The sequence below is a fragment of the Sturnira hondurensis genome, unplaced genomic scaffold (genome assembly GCF_014824575.4).
Source record: "Sturnira hondurensis isolate 20B ecotype Veracruz unplaced genomic scaffold, ASM1482457v3 Scaffold0019428, whole genome shotgun sequence".
Taxonomy (NCBI): Eukaryota; Metazoa; Chordata; class Mammalia; order Chiroptera; family Phyllostomidae; genus Sturnira; species Sturnira hondurensis.
Genome location: NW_028092059.1, coordinates 2,136,279 through 2,155,898, shown reverse-complemented (window position 1 = coordinate 2,155,898; position 19,620 = coordinate 2,136,279).

The window sequence follows — 19,620 nt, the reverse complement described above, 5'->3', positions numbered from 1 at the left end:
TTTATGTTAGGTCAGGATTTCCAAACCAACATTTCTATCTTCTGGTTACTTATATCCTTTCGTCCATCCATATCTCTGAAGCCCTTTCTGGCACTGATTCTCTAAATTTGTGCGGCCAACACTTATATTTGGTGAATACTTGTAAAGGCCTGCTCTCCAACCTTATCCCCATGGGATGGAATAAGATCAATCTGCTGTGTCAATAGCAATGAAAGTGTTCTCCTTGGTACCAAATCTTCTATTTTTTCTTGTGACTTTCCCAGTATTGCTCCCCACATGAAGGACCTAGTTTACAACTTCCTTCTAACTGAAAAGCTTTTCAATAATAGATTCCCCTGTGAAGCTCCCCACAGCTCTTAAAATGAGGGAAGGGAGCCAAACCTCAAAGCTCAAAGCTGATGACTTGCTGAAGTGGTACATTTTTAGGAAGGGATTGTGATGTGTCAATAACTCTCTTATACTATGGTTTATATTGTATGAAACACTCAACAAATGTAAATTAGTAACAGTAATGTGAGTATATTCTTTCCCCTTCATCTTTCCATTATTTATATGGTATTAATTGAAGCAAATATGTTTTCTCTCTCTCACACCTCAGAAATTTTAAATATTTAATAATATATGATTTGAGACATCACAGTGTGTTTTGTCTCCAAAAGAACAAGTTGCTAAGAGAACAAGTCTTATGTCTTCTTGGTGAGGTTATAAATCTTCATATGGGGATTTCTGGGATTTCTTTTGCTATTTGAAATACAACATTCTAATAATGACACTTAACTCCAGAACACCAGGGTAGAAAAAACTTGAAGTGGGAATTGGAGCAAAAGAGATTCTTTCAATGTATCCTACAGTGGATTCAAGAGGGTGCAAACTCCTGATATCTAAGTAGAGAAGCAAGGCTGCTGACTAACACCAGTTCTGTCTTTAAGGACGTCTGGGCTCTGCTTGGTGTTTGGGCTGAGATACAAAACAATTTCCCTATTTTCCCAAATAGTTCACCACTCCCTAATTATAGCTCTCAGACGAATGTTTTGTTACCATCAGAAATCAGGCAAAGCAGGAAGGAAATAATCAGGCATTTTCACTTAGAACATTGCATTTTAATACCATTTTTCCTCTTGCTAACAGACCTTTCAATTTTACTTTTTACATGTTTTAAGTATGATCAATTTTACCTTTCAAGATATTATTCCTCATCCATAAAATTACACAAAAAAATTGCCAGAAACAAGCTGACTGAAAAGGAACAATCGTTGTACATAAAAAAAATAACCTTCATGTTTATAGAAATAATAAAACCCATGCAGCACTTCTTTTAAAGATCTTGCTCTAAACAAACTGAATTATTCATGCATGGAATTGTACAGCATTAGAACACCTGTTTTCAATCATGCATAATGTAAAATCACTCATTACCTCACAAGAGCCTCTACATCTCCAGCAATCAAATGGCATTGAAACAGCAAAACAGGTGTCTGGCAGGTGGATGCAAGCAGATGTTTTGGGCTTGCATGCCTTTTCTTGTACAGGTGTGATGATCTTGTTTTCAACGGCATAATTGCTATTTAAATAGGTAATATTTAATTCTTATGTACTTTAATATTTATTTTTGCTTCTTCATTTCCTCTCTTACTTTGCCGCTGTCTAGGCTTGAGGTGGACGTGAAAGCCTTTGGGATCCTGTGAGGTGGAGCGATGCCAGTTGAAGTGCAGTTTCACTGCCTTAGACTGTCAGGGTGGGGGAACCCTCTGTCAAAGGTCCAGTTTCTGGGTGAGTATGCGGAGTTTCAGCAGGATGGCTAACTACTGAATAGAAAAAAATGTTACTTTCGATTGTTAGGTATCATCCAAAAGTCATATTTAACTATTTTCTACTGTGCATACTATGAATTTTAAATGAAGTCAATGCAAATCTGTGAGTGCAAATCAGAAACATCTTTCTTTAGCTGCTGATACACAATTTATTGAACTTCTACAAAGATAACTCTGTGTGCATCTTCCTTGTGAGGCATCAAAATGCATTTGCTTAAGCATGTTTTAGTAAAACATCTTTAAGTCTCAGCTGGAAATAGGGTTTTCACTTCTTACTAGATTTATCCAATCTAAATTCATTCAAGCGGAATAAGTAATGCAGCCTTCAACAGGGGGTGTTGCAGGTACCTTATTTCTCTGTCTGTTTGTATAGTTCTTTCATTTTCAAAAATAATCAACAAATTTAGTATCAGGGGAAGGTGCCATACTGAAAACTGTGAAGACAGTAAACTTTATTTTTGAGATCAGGTGCAGGATGAAATTCTATGGTGTCCCATCAAAGCTGTCATTCTCTGAAAGTCCTTATGCCTGCTCTAGCTGTGGGTTTACAGTGAGCTCAGATATCAGAGGAGAATACAAGTCCATTTTGTTGACATATGTGGGGGCTGGGGAACACATATATCCCACAAAATAAAGTCATGGTTATGCCAGGCAAGTAAACACATGGAATGTATCAGTAACAAAGTATACCTTTGACATGTTACACTATATCATTGATATTTTGTATAATTTATGCAAAATGTACAAATATTTCTATGTAAAAAGAAGAATGTTTACAGTCATCCAAATATTGCATTAACCCCATTCAAATAATCCTATGTGGACATATTTCTAAATATCCAAATATTAGGGATTGTTCCTGGAGACCAAAAACCTGGCCAGAGGTGGCCACCCCTACTTCCTTTTTCTCCAGATGGTTTGGCTCTGTGTGGACATGGCCATTATATCGATTACCCACACAATTCTCTAAGTAAAATGAGAATAAAATTTCTGCTGCACCATATATTAAACAAATAGTTCCCAGACTTTCATGTATATTATTTTCGATTTATACATTAATTTTTTATACAAAACTATTATAAATTATTTTAACTATTAGTTCTGCCTGAATGAAGATATGACATCATGTAATAATAATTATTATCATAAAAATAAGTATTATCCTAATAAATCACAATCACTTACCACTACACCATTGTCACCATTTATTGAGTACTGCTAATGGGCTAAACATGATATTAAATACTTTACATGTATTAGAATACTACACTATACTATATATAATACAGATTTTATTATAGTTACCATTTTCATTATTTGAGTGTAACTTAAAAAATCAAAGGTTCATACCTACCAAAGTCAGAGAATATAAAGTTTATCATTCAACCTTGGTTTCAAGTTCTATCTCAGTACATGTATTCTGGCTTGTAAGGCAGAGTTCCAAATCTTATGACCTGAGGGGCTGGATATGATATGATATGACACTCTATCATATGCACTACATCACATGGCTAGAATAAAGACAAGTTAGTTCTAAAGAACATATTTTTAAAACATGTGCAAAGACTTCTCAAATGCAAATGTTACCTTAGATATGGGACCACTCTATTCTTAAGTGTGTGAATATGAATCTCACATCCTTACCATTAACAATCCATTTTTGTTCTTTAAAATGCAAATGCATAATACATTAATGTTTGATTAACTCAACGGAATAATACAATATATGTTTTCCATTGACTAACTGTACATTTTAATACAAATACAAATAACATTCTACATCATTTATAACAAGGTAGCAACAGCAACCCTAAAAACATTACATGAAGGCAATGATTATAATATGATTGAACAAAATATTTACAATACTGCAGCAGAAGGCAAGAATATTTTTAACTTGAAAAACACCAGAATTCACTTAGAAGCCAATTAGAACAGGTAAAAGTAGAAAAAATAAAACATATCAAGAAAGCTCATGGGGATATGGAATTCAGTAAAACTGAAATTTAGGATAACAGAAGGCTAAATGGACATCTACACTCTGATTTTTAACTATAACTCATTTCTGATATTCTGTAGAGTATCAATGCGTTTCCTGAATTCATCTTGATTTTTTCACTGTATGATAATTGTATCATTCTGTCATCTACAGTTTTCTACATATGTTTGTACCAACTTATACCAGAATGAATCAGAGCAAGTGTATGAAGACCAATGCCCCTCTGCGGGGGGTGGCTGAAGTTTTACAGATTTCTGCCAAATAAAAGGAAAAAAGAATGAACGCACACTGAAAGAAGAGCAAAAAGAAATTAGGAATTCCGGGATGAACTATTTTGAATTGGATATTGCATTGTATTTTCTGGAAACAGATAAACAAAGACACAAATGAAACATTTAATGAAATACTAATAGCTTATTTCATTCCCAAAGAAAATAATGCCCTAGAATCTATTAGGAGACAGTAATGATTGTGGTCAGTAGCCTCCGCAAAATACTGACTCTTCTAGGATTAGAAGGTAATTTCCATTCTTCACTCAACATTCTTTTTACCAGAGCTGAAAACAAACAACCAACTGCAGAATAATTGCCTGGTTGCTATAGCCCCTTTGAGTCTCAAGGACACCCTTTCTCCACTGAGATGGAGAATGACAGGAGAAATAAATAGCCAAATATATGTACAGAAAATGTGGAAAACTGACATCACTTACTTAGAAAGAACTTAATCCCTAAAAGCAAGTCTTAGAAAACCAGATAACACATTGAGGAGAATAAAAAAATAGGCACAGAAATGTTCAAATTCATCAATTTCAATCTTTTCAACTCAATCGCACACCCCAAAGCCAAAACATCTCAGCATATTACATTAAAAAACAAAACAAAACAAAAACCCTGTTGGGAACCGCCCTGCCTGGTTTCAGGAGCTGTAACCCTGCGATGGCTAAGGCTGAGTGAGCGACCTTGGGACAATAAGCCACTGAGGAGATGAAGCTTATCTCCTTGGCAGGAGCACCACCTCTGCCCACATTACTTCGCTCTCCCTGACCTTCAATGCTTGGTCAGTTAGCCAGTGACGGGTAAGATCCCTCAAGGGAGGGTCAATCTAAGACAGGCACTATCAGTTGGAGGCCTTCAGGGAAGGACTTGGGGGGCTGTAGAAAAAAAGGGTGATGGACCCTCTGCCCCTCGGCGTTGACATAGCCTGAGTCCTGATTCTGCCTGCAAGAAGTCTCCTAATCTCTTGGCTGCCTGCCTTCCCCTACTCTACCTAAGGCTTAAACAATGCCGGAGGTGGGTGCAGCCCTGTGCTGGTGAGGGCAGGTCCCCGGGGCAATCAGGCCTAAGAAAGAAAGCATAAAATCCTATGAAACTTGCTTTGCTAATACCCTCAATTTAAATTATAAGGATTCAAGCTTGAAATGAGTTTGTTTCCCCCAAATTTTATGGATCTTTATCTATCTGACCCTGACTCAAAATAGACCCTTGGAGTTCTTTGAATATTATCTATTTGATCTATTGTCTATTTGATCATGACGGCCTAACAATGATTGATGGGTTTAATCTGAGAATGTGGGTCTTTGGTACCACTGGTTGCTTACAGATTGCAATAATGTTCTGTGTACAGATGCATTTGCAAATTATTTTGCCAGGGTCCTGTGAGAGACCAGCAAGTAGCAAGCTTTGTGGGATCTATAGCCGTCCTAACTAAAAACAAGGGGGGAGTTGTATGTAGGAAACCATTCTGCGTGGTGTGGGCCCAGCACCCGGTGGCAAACATTTACTGCAAAGTAACTTCATAAAATCCATGCTAAACCTTGCAAGGACCCGTGTAACAGGTCCAGCCACTTTTGCCTTTTCATTTGCAAATATCCCTCTTCTGTGATGTGATTAGTGGTATTGGCTCCTTTGTTTTCTGTAAAAGGTAACCACCTAAAGCAACCTGTGCATAGAAAATGAGGACCATCATGTGGCGTGCTGAGGAACCCAATAAAGGCCGCTCATGGCAAGGGCTGCGGCTTTTGCTCCCTTTGAGAGAAAAGCCATGCTGTCCCTTTTCCTCCACCGGACTCCGTAGTCCATGTGAATGTCTCACTTCATCCATAATGACACGGACACTGCGGGCCGGTGTCTGCATCAAAACCCAGCATTTCCTGAGATGCAACTGCCAAAAGGTCCATTCCTAAAGAAGACAGTACAATGTTAACTTTAATAGAACTCTGATGCCAAGTATAATTTCTCCATAAATCTACTAAAACAAGCATGAAACATTTAAAGAATAATATTATTAAGTATAGCTGTCATTTAAAATAGTGATTAACACCTAGAAGTAGAATCTAATCAACAGAACAAACAAGCAAACAAAATATAACCAGAAAGATTGAAATTAAGAACAAACTGATAGTAAACAGAGGGGAGGGTGGGAGGGGATAATGGGAGGAAGGGGGATTTTTAAGAACATGTATAAAGGACACATGGACAAAGCCAAAGGGGGGTGGGATCAAGGGTGGGAAGTGGGGATGTCTGGGGTCGGGAAAGTGCTGGGGGAAAATGGACACAATTTTACTGGGACAACAATAAAAAACATTAATAAAAATAAAGACAATATAAAAATAAATAATACAATAAAAAAGAAAATGATGTTTAAAAGTTGTATTTTATAGTTGAGAACATTTCAGGGAAGGAGAAGTCAGTGGTAGCCACTGTATTAGGTTCATACAGTAAATTGGTTAACTTTCTTCAGCATCATTGGCTTCCATTGCCGTGGAGAATCTCTAACTGTGACAACTGCATTACTAGGTTGGGTTCCCATTTTTCTCCCTTGTACCTCCATATAGATTTCCTGAGCTTCCCAAAGTTGAAATCCATTTCCTTGTGTATGGTTTTAAGGATCTAAGCTTCCACAGCATCTCCTACTTCATCAAGTCTTTCATTTCCAAATTTTGCATTTATCATTATGTGTCCAGTGACTAGGTTTCCCAAACCAGGACCAGTTTGGGATGTTTTATCTTCCTTGGCATATAGTGGGTATGTATGAACTTGTGCTGTGGAAACCGAGTGATGTTTTATATGCAGTGCTGCAGTTGTTGACTCTCCTACAGGGACAGAGTTATGGTCTTCTCAACATTATTCATATAAAAATATCTTGAACCACTGAAATCCATTAATATTTTTCTGCAACTTTCTTTTATTATTATAAACATTACTTTTCAACACCTATTTTCAAAATATCTTATTTTAGAATCGTTAAGTTCTGGCCGAGTCAATTTTCCAACTTGGGGAAATTTTACTTTCTTCAGACTTAAAGAACCTACAAAACCTGTGTATAAACTCAAATATACTCCAGGTTTCAGCATCGGTCAGAAAGCTGATGTCTTAGGACCACATATCATGTCGACTTAAGTTATGATGAATATATAATCATCTAATCATAATTTAAATATGGTTAATATGTAAATTAAATGCATACTAAATATAATATTTAGCTATCTGGACCTATTTCTTTGAAATTTCGATCCCCACCCAGTTCATTGAACAAGCCATCCTCTTCCCTTATGCCACATTTCTGTCATACCTGGATGTAAGGTGCCAGTTAATTGTCTGCAGGTGATTTTAGCACTCGTAGTGGACCATTCAAATGGCAGCAAGAATAGATTATTATCAACCCACAAACAAGTTGTAAATTATTGATGGAATCGGTGTAATATGAACATATCCTCTATTTTATTCACTTTTATAGGGATTCCATGTGAAACATTTTTATTTACCCCAAAGTAGAAGTCTAAGTTTTAAATGAAGGGAATGAAATAAAATGTACAAAGGTAATAAAAATAAAGTACAGTGAGATGATTCAAATGGTCTTTCAGGATTTTTGAGTTTTTCAAAATTATCATTTTGAATATCAAAACTCATTCTATTATATATGAACAGATGTAAGTTTAAAGTGATTTTTAAGTTGGTAGAATATCATAGCTATATTTTTCTGCTTTTAACGTTTTAGAAAATATTGAAATTAATATAATTTGTGTTTTCTGTCCTAGGACTCCTTGTTCAAAGCTATTGTTCAAGTTCTGACATAAAACATGTTTCTGTATGCAGTTATCTGTCATTTTTACTATTGTGCATGGTGATTTTGCTCATTTTGAATTACTTTTGGAAGCACTCGATAAAAATAAATTAATTAAAATTCTTTTTAAAAGCTAAGATTTTCACTTAAAATATTGTTTTATATTAACCCGAGTTAATTATTTAAACCCAATAAGGACAAAATTAAATTTTAAAACTTTATATTGACAGTGAAGTAAATGTTATTTTGGAAAACATTTCCTTTTTTCCAAAACATCTTATAAAATTTAAAATAAATCATACATTGCTTAGCCACTATTTATCATTTTAAAAATTTTTGTTAATGAGTATCTATAATGCTATTCAAAAATATCTGTGAATAATTTGTTGTGAATATTATTCCTTATAAAGAAATATTTATATTGTATAATTATTTAAGATAACATTATCACATAAATGACATTAAAGTAATTGTGTATACAACTCAAACCTGTAGTAGCATTAATTACCAAACATATTCACATATTAAGATTTCAAAGTTGTTTCCATTTTTTTCCAGTGAAGCAGTAGAAAGATAGCTTTCTTCTTGGCAAAGTGAGAATGGTGTTTAATACTATTATAATCAATTTATTCAGCTAACTATATAATTAAGTGCATTTCCCTTTGAGTACAATGAACCTGGGAGAAAATATTAAGTAAAAGTAGCAGCTCTAGAGAGGTAACAGAGGTCAAATATTAAAATACTTTGCTTAGTAAGTGGTAATACAATATTATATTTAACAGTTAACAATAATGAATGTGATTGTTTTTAAAGCCATCTTCTAGGCACTTAAAATATTTCACTGAACTAAACAGGCAAAGATCTTTGCCCTCGCAGGGCTTATATTCTAGCAAGGAGAGACAGAAGTAAGTAAGCAAATACAGTAAGTAAGCAAATCATACGGCCTCTTAGAAGGGCATAAGTGCTGTGAAAGAAGAAGAAAAGGTAGAGCAAATTGAGGGAGAATGAGACTACAAAGTGTAGGGTGCAGATCACAGCATTGAACAAGATGCTCAGTGTAGGTTATCCCAATGAGCAGGTGACTTCTAAAAGAGCTCTGGGGAGTTAGCAACGTGGAGCTCTAGGAGAAGAGTATTCTAGGAAGAAGAAACAGTGAGTGCCGAGGCCCCAAGGCAGAAGAAGAAATCTCAGTGCTGCTCCAGTGCAGTGAGTAGTGTGGGGGCAAGATATGAAGTCACTGAGGTAAGAAGGTACAGAATTTTTAGGTTGAATTTAGCGAACTTTTCTGTAGAGAGCCCAGTGGCATTTTAGGCTTTGCAAACTGCAGTCTTTGTTGCATCTACTCAATTCTGCCTGTGTAGTGCCATAGCACCATAAGTAAAAAATATAAGAACAGGAGTGGGGATGTTCAAATTCACTTTATGTACTGACACTGAAAGTTAACTTTTATATAATTTTTACATATTAAATAAAAATAAAAACATTTATGAGTATATTGCCATTCTTAGATCTTGGCTTATTAGAATATAGCCACAGGGAGATTGGTGGTGCAGGCCATTGGGTACCAACTCTATGTGACACAGTTGGCCTCTGCAAGGATGGTGGTACTCAGTCTCAGGGAAATGGGTTTTGGGTGAGGGGTTCTCAGCAGAACAACAGGGGGTCAGATCTTACACTTTGCAAAGATGACTTGGGTGGTTGTGTTGAGAATAGAAGCTAGGAGCAAGGATAGAAGTAGAAAGACTTGTTAAGAGGTAAAAAAGAATTCCATGCAGGAGTTGATGTAGGCTGAGACCAAGGTAGCAGGAGTGGAGGTGGAGAGAAGTGGTCAGATTTTTTACCTGTTTTGAAGAAGAAACAGTGGCCTGACTGACCATATATGTAAAAGATGTGTGAAATAAAAAAAAAGATGTGTGAAAGTTGCCTCTTAAGCAACAGGCAAACAAATTAAAGGCATTAGAATCAGATTAATCTTGGTTCAGACCCCAGCTCATTATTAATGAGACATCAGAAAAATTACTTAACTAAAGAGTTAAGTAATGAAGCCATGAAAGCATGGCTTACTTTCCTAAAAATAAAGTGGGAATGATAATATTCAATTTACAGAACAATTCAAAGTCATAGAGCAAATATCAGACATTCAGTGGTAACACCAAACTATGCGACCTGTGCTCATACACTCAGCGTATGGAGTCTTCTACAGCCTAACCAGGCAAGTTGTATCCTGTCCTCCCCGTGGAGAACCTATGCGTACATTACAGTGTGGCCCAGTACCATGACAGCCGTGTGGGGCAGGGTTGTGTCTGTATGGAAGTCCTTCCACCTAACTCCAGAATGTTTTTAACCATTGTTTTCCTGCCTCCGTGAAAAAGTATGATTCATTTTTTGTAAAAACCAGACAGCTAACCAACAAATAACTTCTGACATAAAATATGTTTTGGCATGCATTTATCAGTTATTTTTACAATAGATGCATGTGAATTTTCTGTCATTTTGGACTTTATAGCGGTATTTGATGAAAATAGATAAATTTATAGAAAAAAGCTTAAAATGCACTTAAAGTCATACTTCTTTTTACATTGAGTTAATTTTTAAACACAATCAGACCAAAATTAAATTTCAAATGTTTAGGTAGGCAATAAAGTAAGTGTTATTTTGGAAAACGTTTCTCCCAAAATGCCTTATAAAATTTAATTTGAATAAGTAGTACTTTGTTAACTATCATAACCTATTATAATGCTAGATATAGTGGGAAAAGGAAGCAAAAACCACTAAGCTCAGAATAATATCGAGAAATAAACTAAACAAGGAGTAAAAGAATTGTAACAATTGTGTATGGGAAAGAAATTTAGGAAAGAACAATTTTAAGGTAAATAAAACTTCACATTGGACTTTGTCTATTTATGGAAACAATTTCTCTTTCATAAGAAAATAGAAGAATTGAAATTCATTTATCCATCGGATAACTAGTTTGGAGTGCCAAAAACCATTGCTAAAATGTAGAAATACAAGCAAATCATTTAGATACCACATCTGCCCTCTTTTAGAGACCATATTTTCTGATTAACTGGCACTGTTTTTTTGTGGGGTTAAGAGACCTTCAGTACTGTTGGGGGGAAAAACCAAGATTATAAGAACATTATTCAACCCATAGGAAGAATGTGTGCAATTTACTTGTTGCAATAGGAATTTTGTGTTTCTAATTTCATAAGGGAGGGTACACAAAAGGGAAGAAAGGAATACTAAACATTAAGATGATTGGATTCTTATTAGTCACTTCTCAAACTAAAACAACAACTGTAATAGGGTGATGCTATCTCCCAAACTGTTAGAGCCACAAACATCAGCAGACACTGAGAGGCTAAGGAGGCAGGAGAGAAGAGAAAAGAACTAATATGCACAGTGATGATAAAGTTGTCTCTCAGAGGGCCAGTACTGACCCAGCTAAATGTTTAGTGATAGAAACTTTAAATACCAGTCTAAGGGAACATATGGCAGAGAACTTGAGAGTGATCTGAACTATGAAGAAAAATACTTGTGAACATGATGCATTCTGTTTTATAATCAAAATATGTTGATGTCTACATGAATGCTGACAAGAAGGAAGAAAATATCTTGAGGAGAGAATATCATGTCAGAGCAGCTCCATTGTAGAGATATTTGTAACTTCAGCTAAATTCTTTATTTTCCCCCTTGAAATCTCAAATCCGGAGCCAGATACATCTCTCTGCTTTCCCTAGTGCTGTCACGGTCCCCACCCCCCCACCCCCACACACCTAGCATTGCCTGCTGGCAAGTGACAGTATCTCCTAGATGAGCAGGCCAGGGCCAGTCCCAGGCAGCTCCTCTTTCAGCCTGACAGCTGCATATCCCAGGTGGTCTGACATTTGAGATGGAGGCTGTGGATAAGATTGAAGGTGTTTTAGGGGAGAAGTAGGCTGTGAATAACACCAAGACTTCATCCAGATGGAATCACTCATGAGACAACCTGAGATACTCTATTACTGTCCATATGTCTTCCAGGTCTCCAAAGGCCAGGCACCATTGATTTATTAGAAACCCACTATTTATGCTTTTTGGCTCATCTCACAACAGACTATAGAAAAGGATTTATCAGAGATGCTGCTGTTTCTGGCGGTTATTGCAATTTTATACATTCTTTCAATAAAACAGCCTTTGTAAATATCCTATTAAATATCAGACAATAAAGTAAATATTTGGGGGTAAGATTCAGTTTATTTCCTCTAAATATACACCTCCTTTTTACAAGTTTCCTTCTGAGCGCAGCCCCATGGCAAAACCTTTTAACAGAACACACCTATTTTAGGTAAATAAATAAATATGTAATTCTACAGAAATCACAATTATTAGATATAACTCTGCTAACAATACTGCTTGAACACTATTCTCCCTTGCAGATGAACCTCAAAAGAATTATTTCATTGTTTTACCAGCACAAACAGTTGTTATTAGTGTGTCTTATTTATAGATGGTTCTTTGAGGGATTATAGTAATATAGCAAAATATCAGTTATTTCATCACACTGGTGAATTTAATGAACCTGAAGGTGTGTGTTATTTTAGCACTTGCTGTAGCTCCTGTGAAAACCCAGTGGTGCTAAAATCTGTAAACCTGTCATTGCTTAAGTAATAACCTTGTTAAAAGCATCTTCATTTAACTTACTTTTGCTTCTACAGGATGTAGGTTCTATTTTATCTGTGCAGAGGGAAGGTGTTTCCAACCCAAACCACTTATTGTAAATATAATTAATTGTAGTTCATTAATTTATTCTCAGTGTTATTGCTTTAATTTTAACACTTAGGTTAAATTAAATATTGTCTGGAATCTAGTACCTATTTTCATTTTTTTAAACTCTTAATTTCCATTGAATTTCTGTGGTTACAGGCGTAAATTTTAGTCTGTACCAGTGAAAATGTTCATTTTAATCTTTAATGCTCCTTTATGTGAGTCACAACAGACTCTTCCCTCCTCCCCTGTGTACAATATAGATGGAAAAAAAAAACAAAGTGCATTTTTGTTAATCTACTTGTGATAGATTTGAGCTTATTCTTGCCTTTTAAAAATATGGAGAAAATTAGATATTGATGGTAGGTGTACAGAATTATCCATTGATTTCTACAAGAGCACATCTACAATGACTGAGATGTTGGCAATAGAAGTGGGAACTCCCTTCTATTTAGAAACACTCATGAAAAGAGAGAGGGAGAAAGGGAGAGGGACAGACAGAGACAAAGATGGAGACAGAGACAAAGAGAATGAAGGAGGATGAAAACTGTAATTTGTACAATTATAGCCTTGAAGCAAAAACAAACTTTCTATAATTATCTCCACAGGCCAACCGCAAGGTGTGTGATAAAAGCTAAATGTTATCAACCACTCTGAAATCCTTGGCTAATTGCAATAATGCAGTGAGTAAATACTGACACATGTTACATAATCACATCTATAACAATCTTATGAAAAGTATTGGTGGCCAACCACTGTTTCATTACTGAGTAAAACTAGTTAAACAGCTACTAGTCCATTAGGTAGATTAAATAAATAATAAAATAAAATGAAAGTTATACCAATTATGTTTTCCCCAAAAGGTATCAATAAAAATGCAAGCTAGAAATCATATAATGGGCCCATTTGGCAAAAAATTGAAACTGTCAAGATAGTTTGTTTCTGAATCTATTAATTTTAATACAACTTTTTTATAAGGTCATGAAACTTCTTGTTTGATTTATGTTAGAGTCTTGGAAAGCAGATTAGGCAATGTTCACCTCTGTAAAAAAAAAAAAAACAGAACAAAACAAAAAATTTCAATTTGTCTTGAATTTTAGTACTTTATAATGATCAAACATTGATTATTATACTCTTCAAGGTATGTTTCTACAATCCAAAAAAATTGTCACTCTGATATTGGTCATTTCTTCACTTCTGTAAATATAAATGTTGACATTAAATTTGGGCTAGAGAGAGTGAAGAGAAGAAATGCATCAAGAACTAAGGTAATTTCTTGGATTATCCTCAGTGATACATATAATACTGACTTTAAATATTATTTTTACTTAATATTTTTCTTTTATATAAATATGTCTATATATATTTATGTTCACATTAGACTTATCGGTCATTGAGATAAAATTATTTTTAAATATGTTATAAAAACTTGTTTTAAAATTGTACATATACAATTATTGTTATAAATATTTTTGGAATATAGCTATTTCTAAAAACTTTTTAGCAGTTCAGTTAATGTGTATATGCCTTGAATGAGTGACATTTTAAATCAAAATATTAAATGACCATGTAAATTTTTGTTTGGTTGAACAGTTAGCTTCATTTCTAAATAATAGCTGGACAAAAGATTACACAATTGTTTCTTTCAGTAAGATATTCTTTAAATGTACATTAAAGCTAGAAAAATTTAATGAAATTCACACTGATATCAAGGATTTTTTAATTAAATCTACTGGTTGTTGGTATCTGTGAACTCTTAAGAATAAACACCTGCAGTGTTTTATTATGTAAAAAGGTGGTTTAATTGCATCATATTTATCACAGGCAAATCAAGCCCTATTCAGAAGATAATAATGACACAGTAATTGGATCAGTAATTGGTTCAGGATGATTCAATATTGTACTAATAATCATAAATACTGCTGTCTTCTGCTTTGATACAGGGCTGACATGCTAATACAGATTGGATTTAGAGCAATAAATATTAGTGAACTGGATCTAGTATTAACGTCTAGATCCTTAGTTCGGCTATGACAGCCAGAAACAGGTACAAAACAGATGAACCCCTTGAAAACATATACACTTTAAATCGTAGTATGAATTTAGTCATCATACTTTATTAGCTTTTCTAAACCATTCATCTCTGAAACCAACATCTTCAATATACATGAAAGTGGAGGGGAACGGAAATAGAGATATTTCTCTTTTTTTCTTGTAAAAAAATAACCATTTTGAGGAAGTAATATAGTTTTTACATTTGATTAAACCTAGTTACCATGGTTGATATGACATGATGACCTGGTGGGCAAAATTATTCATGTGTCAGTCATGTAGTGATGGATAAGAAAATCATTCCCATTACCACACTGTGTTCAGCAGACACTTGGCGGTTAAACAGGACTACTTCTTAGCCAGTGTAGTGGCAGCCTTTCACTGAGAGCCAAAGGAGGGGGAGGTTCATTATGCAGGAAACAATGATCCTTATTCACTCAACATGGAAACTTGCCTTCTAAGAGCACATTGGACAGCTCTGTGCTGGAACAAAACTGGCATACCCCCCTTCATCAATGGAACAGAAACCCAGGATCAACATGCCTGGCTTGGAATGCTGCCTACTGGTGATAGAAATGGATATATTCAGGCATTTGTTTACTTATGATAATGGGTGTAGAGGGGTGGGTGCTTACTGTCTATCCTTGCAGGAACAGGTCTATTTTATGGGAGAAGTAGAGAGGGGCAGCTGACAGATGGCAAGAACAATGCACCCACTTTTTATAAAGTTACAAACGTGGTGGAGACAACTAAGTAGATATGTAATGTTTACCTGGCAATGGGAGAATTTTTCAAATGTATTTTAACTAAACATAGGATGATGGTATGCATAAAGTCTACCTACAGGACCAAAAAATCCCATAAATTATTAAACTAATGCTTCCTGGTAAGGACCCAGACATAAAGACGGATTTCCTAAGAATAACAGAGAAGCTGATGGGACCAATGAATCTATAGATTTTGATTATCCCATTACCTATCTCTTGCTTTTGGATTTTGTTATTTACAAATTGGGAGTTCCAAATGGAATTTACCCTCCAAAGGTCATTATGAAGAATATGAACATAATGCTTATTAAATGTATTATTATTTATATAATCAGTCCAAGATGAATAATGAGATTCTCTCACATAATTTATTTCTATTCTAGTTATTTGAAGAATCTTTGAAGATGTACATAAAATGGAGCGATTTTTTTCTCATGGCCAAAGTCAGAGGGGAAGCAGAGTGGATGAACAATGTACTGGAAGGAAAAAGAACCAGAAAATACGATAGCAGTGTTCTGGAAGACATTTTGAAAAACCCATGATTCTCATCCAATGAAATGGGCTTCATTTAACCTATACTGCTGTTCTCAGTCCTCCCTCTTCATGAGAGGTATGGAAGACACAATTTTCTCAGCATACACTCAGTTGAATCTTTCTAATGGCATCCATGTTGGTGCTATTTCCTATGTAGGCATGGAGGGATGCCTTCATCATTTACAGGAGTCTGGGGTTTACTGCCAAAGGCAGTGATCCAACTCCACGGGCATGGGAAATAGACAATTTCAGTTCCTGAATCAGCATTGTGGCCAGTAACACCTGAGCAGTGAAAATCCTGTGGTGTCTTCCTTCAAGAGCCAGGAAATTCCATGTGTTTATGAAATCAAGTTCTCTCCTAAGCTGAGTGACTGTTTATTGTTAAGTATCCATGAAAGAAATCTGTGGCCAAATAGCAGCCAGACAGTCAGACATTCACTGTGCATCTACACCTCAGTGGCTCTAGTTCTGACCCAACTGCTTAGGAGTCAGAAGAAAGCTAATTCACTTGGTGCTGTATCTCCCCGAAACTCTACATCTAGTTGTGGTTCACTGGGTTAGTGACATGAATGAAGGGAATTCACTGCACTTCAAATCCCTCATTATACCTTAATTAGGACCTCAGCTAGAAATATCAATGTTTTAACAACTGTAGCAGACAAGTTTTCTTTTCTTTCTTTAATCACACGTTGTAAAGTAGATTGAAGTAGTTTATCAATGTTTTCTTCTTTTGTTTTTCTCCCAGTTGAGAATCCATGGCTAAGTAGACGAACATAAAAAATAAGACTGAGGTCTTTTCATTCTAATTCTCAACTTAGTTACCAGCAGAGTAATAAATGATAACAGTAGGCATTAAGATATATATTATTAAGGAGTAACAAGTTCATAATTATTAAGTTTTTGTTATAGAATATTGTTTTCTGTGTTTGTGGGTTGTTATGTTGTTTAGCAGAAATGTTGCTACTGAGGCAAATCAGTGTTTTTTTGTTAGTTTGTTAATTTACAAGTAATTTTTTTAATTCTACATTTATTTGACCCTAAAAACCTGTCTTGAGATCACCAATTATCAGTGTCCTTAACTTGGGGTTCCTGAGTAACCTCTTATGGGAGGTGAGGATTTATCATTGAACACTCATCTGAATCTGTGTAACATCTCTATCATAAATAATAAAAAGGCCAGCTTTTAGATGTCAGTATAATAATAGTCTTTATTACAAAACTGGAAGAATGTCTCATTTTACCTACTTATAATTATTTAAATATTGACCTTCCTTTAAAATAAGGTTATAATATATTTCTAGCTAAAAACAACATACAATTAAATCATAACTTTAAAAAACCCACATTTAAATTCAAAAAAAAGAAGACAAACAATACTAAAATTTAATCTGTCCTTTGGGGCAAGAGACAGCTTACAGGTTCTAGTCAGCCAGCTAAATGACAGTCAGAAAAGACCATGTGACTGGGGTCTTAAACTAATTAATCTCCATAAAGCTGTAAGTGAGGTAGGTAAGATGACTTGAAATCTGATTACATTACTGCATTTAAGGGGAGAAAAAGCAGCATGTATTTTTCATGTTGATTTTAACCACCTGAGCCCTTAATGACTTTTTTGTACCTTGGAAGGAAACTCATATTTCATCTATATTTAAAAAGAACTACAAAGATGCTACTGTCATTAGTATATGATTTATGCATTTGGTATAAATAATGTGAAAATGAATCATGTAGGGTGTTAAAGTTTTCAAAAATATTCTTTGAAAAGTAGATTCACTATAAAAAAAAAGCCATAAATCCTAAGACTAAAAGAAACTGACAAAGATACTTAAAGGAAATAATAATTTTACTATCCCCACCCCTACTTCCATAAAAAGCAAAATGATTAGGTAGTATATTTTGAGTATTGGACATTTATATGCCACATTTTATTAGTTCTACAGTTAAAGTCTCATTCAAAATAATTCCAAAAATTGGTTAAAATATGGTATTGTCTACTGCTACCATTGAATCTGGTCACACATGACATATGTGAACACTGAGAATGTTACAAAGATCATTTGGAATCCCATGGAATCTTCTTGTGTACTTCACAGATATTCTTTTTTGACTGTTTTGAACATTTAAATCAAAGAAGCTTCCCAGCAATGGTATTTTAAATGTAAGTCTTTTTATCTGCAGCAGAAGAACAAGGATTATAGGATAATAATTTGGAACATTATGTCTGGAATGCCCTGAAAAGAATCCTTACTAGATTAAATAACCCCTAAGGAGTGTACGTGTGTGTGTGTGTGTGTGTGTGTGTGTGGTGGAGAGGTATGTGTATGTAAGAGACAGAGAGAGAGATTTGGGGCATTATTAATACATTTTATCAATAATAGATTATGAAAATGACAAACTGCCTTCTAAAATTGTATTTAAAAAGTTGGAAGTGCCATATTTGAATATAATACAAGCCAGGGAAGTTATTGCTACCAGGTAGTAATCCATTTTATCCTGAACACAGAGACAAGTTGACAGGCAGGATATACTCTCTAGTTTGTTTAATTGAAATTATAAATATTTTTCATAATACTACTAATGTATATGTATAGAGACTGAGTTATGAAAATAGAGTAACTCTCATTGAGAATCTGAAAGCACTTTATATATGAAGGACTCTTCTACTGTACTTTGCGAGAACAGAGTTTTTGTGAGTTAATATATATCTACTATTTTAGGACAAAAGTATTATTTTTCATCTTGGCAAAAAGAATAAATGCCACTCAAGTTTTCTTAGTATGTAAACTTTAGAGAAATCATAAAGGGTGGATATAATTTAAGACCCAGAAGACCAAAAAATATAATTTGTCCTTTGTTTTTCTTTTCTCTATTCTCTGTAAGGTGACTGTGCTTGCATGCAGATAGATTTATACCCAGAGACACATGTGTACACAAAGGGAGAGGAGAAATAGCTGGAAAATTCCAGAGGAGTCTGAACTAGACAGAGTGGGGGGAAACCAACAGGATATTATGTCAGGAAGGAGAGCCGCTCCATCTTTGCTGACCTCTGCTTTCATACCCATCTAATGTCCTCTGTATCTCTTCCTATTATCCTCTGTCTTTCCACTTTGCCCTTTAGATACAGATTATGAAAAACATTTCCCTTGGCCTGAATAAGCATTTATGAGTGGCTATTTCCTGAATTCAGTGAATACATTTAGACTTTAAAAAGCACTGCAGTAGTAACTTTCTGACAGAAAAAGATGATATTAGTTAAAATATTATCACAATTATTTAGCATTGAATTATCACTGCTTAAATGTCCCAGCTCTATATTTCCCATGGCTGAAAATCTGGAGGACTGGCAACATGTACTAATGGGTAACTGATAAATAATTTGTGGTTTCAACTAAAAGGAGGTAAAAATAAAAGCTACGACACTGTAGAGAATCCTAAAACAATCTTTAAAATGTTCTATATGTAAAGTAAGTTTTAGAAAACACTGTTAATTATTCTAAAGAATATTTAGTAGGAGACATGGGTATACATGAATTATAAGGGTTACAGACATCCTTCTATTGAATTCAAAATTCTAACCAGAATTCTGTTCTATCCTGTAATAATGCACAATTCCCTGACCATTTCAATGAACTATTAAAGAACAATATTA